This window comes from Periophthalmus magnuspinnatus, chromosome 10 (assembly GCF_009829125.3).
Source record: "Periophthalmus magnuspinnatus isolate fPerMag1 chromosome 10, fPerMag1.2.pri, whole genome shotgun sequence".
Taxonomy (NCBI): Eukaryota; Metazoa; Chordata; class Actinopteri; order Gobiiformes; family Gobiidae; genus Periophthalmus; species Periophthalmus magnuspinnatus.
In genome coordinates this window covers 10,098,742-10,108,715 of record NC_047135.1, presented here as the reverse complement: position 1 = coordinate 10,108,715, position 9,974 = coordinate 10,098,742, and positions in this window count along the sequence as shown.

Genomic DNA, 9,974 nt, shown 5'->3' with positions numbered 1-9,974 from the left:
ATTATCAATGGATCAGTTACTGGACTATGATCTTTATTTGTTTGCTAGTGTTTTGGGAATGTTTACTTATTGGTGCCATTTGTAAAGAGTTATTTCTCCAATGACAGTTTTAATGACTTGATGATAATTTTACTTATACTAGATTGCCTACGGAAAAAGGTAGGTTATATAGCAGCACATCAAAAAGATGAATGTCAGTAAAACAATAGTCTATAATGGCAATATAAGATTATTTGTAGAGTAATTTGTTTTACAGAAGAAGGGTGATAATCATTACAAAATTATTCCGGTCCATGTCTAAAACAGTTCTGATTTCAGTTTCTAAAAGTTAAAAAAGACGTCTTTGTTACATGATTATATAATAACAGAGGCCTTGGTCTCAATAACAATTTACTATTAAAACTATTCATCCATCCATCCATTTTCTTCCGCTTATCGGGGCCGGGTCGCAGGGGCAGCAGTCTAAGCAGGGACTCCCAGACTTCCCTCACCCCGGACACGTCCTCCAGCTCCTCCGGTGGGACCCAAAGGCATTCCCAGGCCAGCTGAGAGACATAGTCCCTCCAGCGTGTCCTGGGTCTTCCCCGGGGCCTCCTCCCGGTGGGACATGCCCAGAACACCTCCCTAGGGAGGCGTCCAGGAGGCATCCTGAGCAGATGCCCGAGCCACCTCAACTGGTTCCTCTCAACGTGTAGGAGCAGCGGCTCTACTCCGAGCTCCTCCCATGTGACCAAGCTCCTCACCCTATCCCTAAGGGTGCGCCCGGCCACCCTGCGGAGGAAACCCATTTCAGCCGCTTGTATCCGCGACCTTGTCCTTTCGGTCATTACCCAGAGCTCATGACCATAGGCGAGGGTAGGAATGTAGATTGACTGGTAAATCGAGAGCTTTGCCTTTGGGCTCAGCTCCTTCTTTACCACAACGGACCAATACAGCGACCGCATCACTGCAGATGCTGCACCGATCCGCCTGTCAATCTCACGCTCCATCCTTCCCTCACTCGTGAACAAGATCCCGAGATACTTGAACTCCTCCACTTGGGGCAGAGACTCACCACCCACCCGGAGAGGGCAAGCCACCTTTTTCCGGTCGAGAACCATGGCCTCGGATTTGGAGGAGCTGATTCTCATCCCAGCCGCTTCACACTCGGCTGCAAACCGCCCCAGTGCCTGCTGTAGGTCCTGGCTCGAAGAAGCCATCAGGACAACATCATCTGCAAATAGCAGAGATGAAATCCTGTGGTTCCCAAACCAGACCCCCTCCGACCCCTGGCTGCACCTAGAAATTCTGTCCATAAATATAATGAACAGAACCGGTGACAAAGGGCAGCCCTGGCGGCTATTAAAACTAAAACTCTTAAAATGATTGAAAGAGAACTCAAAAGCAAATGACCAAAGTTTGAGTTTTTATAGCTTTTGGAGGATGATTGATCATTTTTTAATGTAAAACTGCATTTTGTTTAGCTAAAATTTTGTTTAATAAAACCTCTGTTTGGGAGTAAGCTGTTTTGTGAATGTCACAATACTTAAATATCAAACTCGATTTTGCAACTAATGAATTGACTCAATACTCCATATCAATTACGATACCAGAATGAAGATAAAAATGCTCCTTTTTAGTAATAGAATGTAATTTTCAACACAAAACAATACTACTTTCTTTATGTTACCATAAGGTCTTATATTCGTTCTGGTAAAACTCAAAATCAATTTTTTTCTCATTCTAGTTTTAGTATTGATTATAATTTGGGCATTAAACATACATACAGCACATACATATGTATATAGGCATACACACATATCACACACACACACACATATATATATATATATATATATATATATATATATATATATATATATATATACACACACACATACACATATATGCTCGTCTATAAAGGCAACCATGGGAGCCATGAGAAACAATACCAACCATGGAAACAAGTATCCAAGAGGTACAGCCAGATGCCCATACCTGAAGCACTGGAAACTGCCAAACAAAGGCTCCAAGCCTTGGCCAGTCGCCCTAAAGAGGTACATGCGAGATAATGAATCCAGACAAATAAACCGTCTGTTCACAACACAACCGGCAAAAGTGTATGGCAAGATATAACCACCAGAGCAGACTCACCAAGGCTGGAAACCAAACAGTACTGGAAAGGCATATGGGAGAAGGAGGCATCACAACAGCGATGCACAGTGGCTGGTGGCTCTGAGAAAAGACCACAGCAACCTCTCTGAACAGAATCCAGGTACCATGATAGTGGCAGACATCCAGGAAAGAGTGTCCGGTATGAAAAATTGGACTGCATCAGGCCCTGGCATAATCCACGCCTACTGGCTAAAGAAACTCACTGCTCTCCATGAGCTCCTGGCAGCACAAATGAGCCAACTGCTAAGAGATGGGACTCATCCTGAATGGCTAACTGAAGGGCTTACGATGCTGATCTAGAAGAACAGTACAGTTCCATCCAACTGTCTGCCTATAACTTGTCTTTCCACAACATGGAAGCTCATTTAAGGCATCATTGAGGCTAAGATAAGTGGGCACATGGATCAATACATGAACACAGCTCAGAAGGGCATCGGCAAAGATACCAGGGGAGCCAAACACCAGCTCCTGGTAGATCGAACAGTCGACCGAAACTGCGGAACCAGTCAAACCAACTTGTGCACTGCCTGGACTGATTACAAGAAAGCCTACGACTCAATGCCACACACATGGATCACTGAATGCCTGGAGCTGTACAATATCAACAGGACTCTAAGACCCTTCATTGCTAACTCGATGAGGTTGTGGAAAACCACCCTTGAGGCCAATGGCAAGCCACTTGCACAAGTGACCATCAAATGTGGCATATACCAAGGAGACGCACTGTCCCCACTGCTGTTCTGCATAGGTCTGAACCCCCTCAGCCAAATCATCAACAACACTGGTTATGGATACCGACTCAGGAATGGGGCCACCATCAGTCACCTCCTCCACATGGATGACATCAAGCTGTACGCTAAGAATGAGTCAGACATCGACTCACGGATCCACCTCACCAGGATCTACAGCACAGACATTGGAATGTCATTCGGGCTTGAGTAGTATAGCCGGATGGTGAAAAAGAGAAGTAAGGTAGTCCACACAGAAGGGGTCTCATTACAGAAGGAACAATAGCAGACATTGAGGACAGTTACAAGTACCTTGGCATCCCACAAGTAAATGGCAAGGTTGAAGAGGAAACAAGCAAAGCAGCCACGGCGAAATACCTCCAATGAGCAAGGCAAGTCATAACGAGTCAGCTCAATGGCAAGAACAGCTATGCCCTGCCAGTAGTCAGATACCCAGCAGGAATCATAAGCCGGCCAAAGGAGAAGATACAGAGCACAGATGTTCCATCCCAAAACAAACACCCTGAAACTGTATGCAAGCCGTAAGGATGGAGGTCAAGGACTAGTGAGTGTGAGAGCCACTGTCCAGGATGAAACATCCAAGATCCATAAGTACTTTAAGGACAAGGTGCCACAGATGACATGCTCAGCGAATGTCTCAGTGGAGTGCAGAGGAAGAGGTGCTGGAGGTACCATCATGGGAGGACCACCCCCTGCATGGGATGTACTGCCAGAATATAACTGAAGTGGCTGATATCAAGAAGTCCTACCAATGGCTTGAGAGAGCTGGCTTGAAGGACAGCACAGAGGCACTTGAGCACTAGAGGCCCAGATCTACCACACCAGACAAGACCCGAGGTGTTGGCTGTGCAAAGAGGCCCCTGAGACAATCCATTGCATAACTGCAGGGTGTAAGATGCTAGCAGGGAAAGCATGCATGTAGCGGCACAACCAAGTGGCGGGCATAGTGTTCAGAAACATCTGTGCAGAGTATGGACTGCAGACCCCAAGGTCAATGGGACACACCTCCAAAGGTAGCGGTGAATGATTAAACCAAGATCCTGTTAGACTTCCAGATACAGACTGACAGAATGGCGATAGCGAACCAACCAGACGTTGTGGTGGTGGATAAACAAAGAGAAAAACCGTTGTGGTGGACATGGCAGTACCAAGTGATGGGAACATCAGGAAAAAGGAACATGAGAAACTAGAGAAATAACAGGGGCTCAAAGAAGACTTGGAGAAGGCCTGGAAGGTGAAGGTATCAGTGGTGCCTGTGGTCATCGGAGCACTCGGGTCAGTGACCCCCAAACTGGAGGAGTGGCTACAGCAGATCCCATGAAAAACATCAGACATCTCAGTCCAGACACCATACTAGGAAAAGCAAAAATACTGTGCAGAACCCTCAAGCTCCCAGGCCACTGGTAGAGGATCCGAGTGTGGGAAAAAAGGATGAGACCACCTGCAAAAGCTGAGGAGGAGATTTCTTTTTTTTTTTCAGTTGAAACCAGAAGTTTACATACACTACATAAAAAGACACATTTTTTCTGACTGTCTGACATGAAATGAGGCTAAATGTTTCCTGTTTTAAGTCGAGTAGGATAGCCAAAATCATTTTTATTTGATAAATGCCAGAATGATGAGAGAAGAATTTTTTAGACAATTTTTCATTACTTTCTTCAAAAGAAGTTTACATACAGTAAGATTACTATGCATTTAAATTATTTGGGAAAACCCAGATGTCTTTGGAACCTTCTGATAGGTTTATTGACCACATTTGAGTTAATTAGACACAAATGTAGATGTACTTGAAGGCACACCTGAAACATGCTGCTTACATATCAGGAAGATATCAGGAAGAGAATTGTGGACTTGCACAAGTCTGGTTCATCCTTGAGTGGAATTTCCAGATGTCTGAAGGTGCCACGTTCATCTGTTCAAACAATTACACACAAGTATAAACACCATGGGAATGTCCAGTCATCATACCGCTCAGGAAGGAGATGGGTTCTGTGTTCCAGAGATGAATGTGCTTTGGTTCGAAATATGCATATCAACTCAACACAAGCAAAGCCTTGTGAAGATGCTGGCTGAAGCTGGTAAGAGTCATTATCTGCAGTGAAACAAGTGCTGTACCAACTTGGCCTGAAAGGCCACTACCCCGAAAAGAAACATAAAAAAAAAATCCAGATTACAGTTTGCAAATGCACACAGGGACAAAGACCTTAATTTTTGGAGACATGTCCTGTGGTTTGACAAAACAAAAATTAAATTTTTTGGCCAAATTGAGCATCATTACATTTGAAGGAAATGGAGGAAGCTTGCAAGTCTGAGAACTCTATCTCAACTGTGAAATACAGGGGTGGTAGCATCATGTTGTGGGGTTGATTTGCTGCAGAAGAGACTGGTGCACTTCACAAAATAGATGGCATCATGAGAAAAGAACATTATGTGGAAATACTGGAGCAACATCTCAAGGCATCAACCAGGAAGTTAAAACTTGGGTGCAAATGGGTATTCCAATGGGACAATGTTTGGCAGTATGCTTAAGGTTAAAGTAGCTTAGCTTAAGGATGACAAAGTCAATGTTTTGGAGTTGCCCTCACAAAGCCCGGATCTAAATCCTATTGAAAATTTATGGGCAGACCTAAAACGGCATGTGCAAGCAAGGCGGCCTACAAACTTCGTTTGGTTACATCAGTTCTGCCAAGTGCAATGGGCCAAAATTCCTGCCAACTATTGTGAGAAGCTTGTGGAAGGATATCTAAAACGTTTGACCCAGGTCATACAGCTTAAAGTGGTTTTAGGCAAGGTATAGCACAATTCGTACACAAAGAATTCAAAGTGCTTTACAGAAGAAGAAAGACATTAAAACTGCAATACAACAAATCAAAACATGAATCATAATCATCATAAAATTAACACTGAAGAAGAAGAGTGCAGAATAAAAACCTTTCAGTCATATGCACAGCAAAACAGAAGCATTTTGAACCTGGCTTTAAACATTGTCAAAGGCCAGTTGTTGTTGTTTTTGTTTTTTTGTTTTTTTGCTATTCAAGATTCAAGATTCAAGATTTCTTTATTTGTCTCCCTTAGGAGAATTTTTTCTTGGACCAATGGGCTGCTCACACCACAAAAAACAAACAAAACCATACCCAGGGTGCAGTACATCTCTCTCAACACACACACTCATTTCTACATCATTTATCATTTAACAGTTCCACCGAAACAGGCACAAATGAATGCCTATATCTGTTATATTTCCACCGTGGTACCCTGTACCTCCTCCCCGAACTCAACAGTTCATACTCAGGGTACAACACATGTGTCGAGTCTGAAAGAATGCTCCTGGTCTGTCTCCTCATGGCCTGTTTGTAAAGTTCTTGAGGGCTCAGAGGGACAGCACAGCCCATAATTTTCCCTGCTGTCCTCACCAGATTTAAAATTTGGGTTTTTGATTTGACCTGCAAGTTTCCAAACCAGCTGGTGATTCCATATCTTAGCACCGACTCAATGGTAGCTCTGTAGAAAATTAGCATAATATTACTACTGACACCAAATAATCTGAGCCTGCGCAGAAAATGGAGGCGCTGGTGTATTCTGCTGCAGACAGTGGTCACCTGTGTGTTCCAGCTCAGATCTCTGTCAATATGGACTCCCAGATACTTAAAGGAGCTCACCTGCTCTATGTTATGGCCATGAATGGTCACTGGGCCATGGTCACCAGCTGCTCTGGGGTCAATCACCATTTCTACTGTTTTATTTGTATTAATCTGCAGTTTGTGTGAGTCACACCAGGCCACAAGCTTCTCTACAGCAACACCATGAAACTTTACATCAGATGTCTTTGTTAACAGGCTGAGTAGGACAGTATCATCAGAAAATTTCAATATATACTGGCATGATTCAGAACTAACACAATCATTGGTATAGAGTGTAAACAAAAATGGAGAACTGACTGCGCCCTGAGGTGCCCCAGTGCTGCACATGGTTGTGTTAGACAGAGCTGAATTAAACTTAACCTGTTGTGGCCTATCTGATAGAAAGGAATAGTACCATCTTATTAGAAATGGGTTTACTTTTGCCTGTACCAGCTTGCTAAGGAGGATGTGGGGCTGTATTGAATTAAATGCAGAACTAAAATCAATAAAGAGAAGCCTAGCATATGTAAAGGGGTGTTCAAGATGTTTCAAAATGAGATGCATCAGTGTTACAATGGCATCACTCGTGCTACGTTTTCTTACATATGCAAACTGATATGTGTCCAAAAGTGTCTCCAGCTGTGTGCGCAGCTTTTCCAACATCAGCCTTTCAAAAACATTTAAAAACATTTGAAGTCAAAGTCACTGGCCTGTAATCATTGTCCACTTGGGGGCTCACTTTTTTAGGTACTGGGATTATGATGGATTTTTTCCAAAGTACGGGCACCGTGCAGTTGTCAATGGAGAGCTGGTATAGCTTGTGCCAAACAGATGAGAGCTCATCTGCAAATGCTTTTAAGAAAAAAGCAGACATGTTATCTGGCCCAGTAGCTTTGTTTGTATGAATGGTTTTAAACACTTTTGTAACAGTATGAGGCTCTATCAAAACTCTGTCTCTATTTAAATCACATATAACATTATCCAAAACTGCTGTACATTTACTTCTGTTATCTGCATCAAAACGCATGTAAAAGTCATTTAGTATACTATTGTACTTAATATTTGTATAATTTTCCTTAATAGACACAGTTTTTGGTGTAATGCTCAGTAAAATAACTTTAAATCTAAATAAATTTTTTCCTTAGAAATATTTTCAATTTTCTATCTTACATTATCCAAATAGTCTTTGATTATGGGACAATTCCAGAATATATGTGTCTGACTACTCCTGTCTGACTACAAGCCCTCCAGCATTTAACAGACTCTTCACTGTATTTCGCTGTGTTGGTTGGAACAATAGAATACAGCATCTTAGATTTCCTTTCAAATTCTCTACCATTTAACATTTTATGTCCATCTTTAAATTTGTCTTCCCAGTTCTCCTCTAAGATTGCAATATTTCTTTTCTTCGCCCCTTTGTCTTTAATATCCAGATTATTGTCATCTGATTCAACCTGTTGGGCTTTAAACAGTTTTTAATTTATTTTTTTTATTACATATATTTTCATTAATAATGTTTCTAGATTCAATTCAATTCATTTTATTTTTGTAACGCCCAAAATCACAACAACAGTTGTCTCGAAGGGCATTCATGTTTTGGTTGATGGGGGAAACCGGAGTACCCGGAGGAAACCCATCCAGACATGGGGAGAAACATGCAAAACTCCACACAGAAAGGCCTGGGCGACCCAGGGATCAAACCAAACCTTCTTGCTGTGAGGCATGAGTGTTGCCACTCAGCCACCGTGCTGCCTACACACAAAACAATGAGATGATTGGGTTTCTTACAAATATACTTCTATTCCTTATGTGTGGCAAGATAGTTTCTGATTTGTAAAAATGTATAGAAATCTTGTGCTATTAAATTCCTTTTTTTAACTGTTCAAAAGATTTCATACATACGTCCCATCTCTTTCCAGTTGCACAACCTCCCTTCCATTGAGTAAAATCTGAGTTTAAAGCCATTTCAGTAGCCCTACAGACTGAATCAAACAAACAAAATTTTCTTTTTACTATAGCCATTGTTTAGTGTTCCTTTAACCAATGCATTTTTTAAATAATACTTTAGCATTTTCTTTGTAAGAAATGGTAGTGAATCTAGAATACTTTAGGGTATGAGTTTTGTTCCATTTCCCTCCATCCTCTCCCATAATCTTTATCAATCCATACTTTACAGTTGTGATTTTTTTAATATTAGGTCAGTTTAGTCCACCCTTTTCTTTAGGGCTCTGAAGTAGCTTATACCTTATTCTTGGGTTTTGCTTTCTCCAAATGAATTTTGATGCAATTTTATCCATTTTTGTAAATGTCTCTTTAGAGAGCAAGAATAACACTTCGGGCAGGACATTCGTCCTAATTACTTCTATTCGCCCCATTAATATCAGTGGGAGGATTTCCCAACGTTTCAAATCTATGCTTATTTCCTTTGTTATTTTATCATAACTAGCAGTAAAAAGCTGTGATGGATTCTGGGAAATATTAATGCCCAAATTTCTCAAACCCTTAGCCATCCACTTGAATTGAACCTTCTCTTTTATTTGAGAGGAACATTTGCCTGATATAATCATAGCTACTTACTTGGATTCATTGTTCAAATAACCTGGTAGAAAATGTTCATCGTGGTTTCACATCAGTTAAGTGGATGTTTGTGAAGAAAAGTTGATAAAAGAAAGTAAGTAGGGCCAAGTTAAAGGAATTGTCTTCAATGCGCAAAATTTCACCGTTGTAACGACTGAAGGGACCAAAGATGTAGACTCAGAAAACAGTTCAACAGAGTTTATTTACAATAAAAAATGTGAAAGGAGGTTAGCGGAGCAGGTAGTGGAGGGCTGGGTCGGCAGTGGATGTTCCGGCACAGGATGAGGTGAGCTGGATCAAAGACTGTGGTGTGATGGTCCAAGGAGCATAATCTGGCAAAAAACAATAAAGTCCAACTGAATACAAAGAGCATAATACAAAAAACGAGACTGAGCCAAGCGGACCGTACCATGAGGATACACTGATGATCTGGTGGGGAGTGTAGGAATTCTCAGCCTCTTAATACTTCCCAGGTGAAGGCTTGATTGCTTGATGAGGTGCAGGTAAGTGGAGGTGGTGCCAGAGTCGCTGCCCAGCTCCAGGCATAGACACAGGAGTGAGGGGTTAGACAGCACAGAAAAACAAGGACAGACTGGACTCATGACATTCACCCAAAATGGAGGGATAATGATGGGTTCACCCTTTTAACCTATATTACAGTTCAAAAGAGAAGACAAGACAGATTATTTTGTCTCAATATTGAGGAGAAAAAGCGGGGAGGCAAAAACCTTCAGTTACAAATCACCTGGCACCCTTTTTCTGAAGGCCCCACCGTTTTTCTCCTCCCTTTATTAACTTAGGAACCCTGGTTACAAAGGCACTGCTTACTCTCAAGGGATGGGGGACATATACTTTGCAAGCAGTGTAAGAACAT